The sequence below is a fragment of the Dipodomys spectabilis genome, unplaced genomic scaffold (assembly GCF_019054845.1).
Source record: "Dipodomys spectabilis isolate Male_0828 unplaced genomic scaffold, ASM1905484v1 ptg000080l, whole genome shotgun sequence".
NCBI lineage: Eukaryota > Metazoa > Chordata > Mammalia > Rodentia > Heteromyidae > Dipodomys > Dipodomys spectabilis.
In genome coordinates, this window is record NW_024870757.1 from 1,294,690 (window position 1) to 1,296,366 (window position 1,677).

General features: G+C 46.2%; 1 pseudogene; it reads right to left on the reverse strand.

The window, feature by feature from the left end:
• Window positions 1-385: 385 nt before the first annotated feature.
• LOC122110589 lies at window positions 386-1,353 on the reverse strand (annotated as a pseudogene).
• Between the last annotated feature and the right edge of the window lie 324 nt (window positions 1,354-1,677).

Consider the following 1,677-nt stretch of genomic DNA (forward strand, 5'->3'; position numbering starts at 1 on the left):
AGATCCCAGGTACTTCAGGAAACACATAATAGAAGTATGAGGGTGCAGGCTGACCTGGGTACAAAGCAAGGCTATATCTGAAAAATAACAAGAGTGAGAAAGAACTAAAGTATGTCTCCAGTAATCAATCCCCTACCCTAGCAGTGCAGGGCATAGAGTATAAACCCCAGTGCTGCCAAAACAAATTATGATCCAACTGTAAAATCTACTGTAAGGTATGGTTTAACCAAATTAGGAAAATAATTTTTTTAGTGTAGACATAAAACACCGAAGTGAAGTGGGTGTCTCTGCTGATGAGCACAAAGGGGCTCAGAATTGAGAAGCACGTATCCAGGAACACAGCCGTGTCTATAAGCCATCGGGCTGGCTTTCTATGTGAACTAAATCAAACAGTGAAAATGGCAGAGAGGCAGTAGAAGAAGACGAACATGCTCACCAGGGCCAGGATGGTGCTTGTGGCCCTGGCCTGGTGGCTAGGTCTTTGGGAGGAAATGGGGCTGTGAATGTGCCAGAATATCTCTTTGTGTCTGTGCAGGACAAGGACCATGCAGCCACTGGCCCACATCATGAAAAGCAAGCACATAACATCAATGGAAGAGAATAAGGCTACCTGTAATGAAGTTGTAAAGGGTTGTGGTGGGCCTGTGGCGCAGTAGCTATAACGCATGTACAGTGACATTTTGTTTGTGTCTTGGTCCAGTCACTCTCAGAGGCACATAAACATTTACCAGGAGCTGCAGGATCCAGAAAAGGGAACTACAGAATCCAAAGCACTTGGGGAATCTATTAGTGATCTTCCACCAAGCATTACTTTTTATTTTTATTTTATTTTTGGGTCCGGTCGTGGGGCCTCAACTCTGGGCCGGGGCACTGTCCCTCAGCTCTTCAGCTCAAGGCTAGTGCTCTACCACTTGAGACACAGCGTCACTTCTGGCTTTTTTCTTTTTGCTTATGTGGTGCTGAGGAATCGAACCCAGGGCCTCATGCATGCAAGGCAAGCGCTCTACCACTGAGCCACCTTCCCAGCCCTCCACCAAGCATTTTTAGTGCAAAGCTTTGAGACCTGGAAGCCACTCAGAAGGCAGGTGGCATTAAGAGAAACCCCTCTGGTTACTCTGTGGAAATACAAAACAACTTTACATCCGGCCTCATCCAGGAAGTATTTCTATCCCAAACCTGCCATTGTCTGAGGGATTCCCCTGGATAAAACAAGTTGTTGGCAAAGACCAGATGGTGGTGGATTGGGTCTGTGGGCTTCATCTGCTGTCCAGTGAGGAGGTTGTAGCTATGAAAGCAAAAAAGAGAGTTTTCCAGGATCCCAGCTGCAGTCTGAGTGAGGAAGCCAACCCCCATCTCTATGTTGGCTTGAGTCTAGGAAAGAATTCATTTTATTGTGAGACCAAAAATACAATAAAAACAAACAAATATCTATGACCATGCAAGCTAGCTGGGCACTGGTGACTTATGCCTTTAATCCTAGCTACTCAGAAGCTTGAGTTCTGAGCATCATGATTCTAGATTTGAGACTTGTGGTTGGACAAAGCCAGCCCAGGCAGAAAATTCCCATGACACTCTTACCCTCAACGAACCACTCAAAATCAGAACCAGTGCTTTGGCTGAAAGTGGTAGAGCAGTAGGCTTCACATTGCACCCAGGCCTCAGTTCAAGACCTTGGCA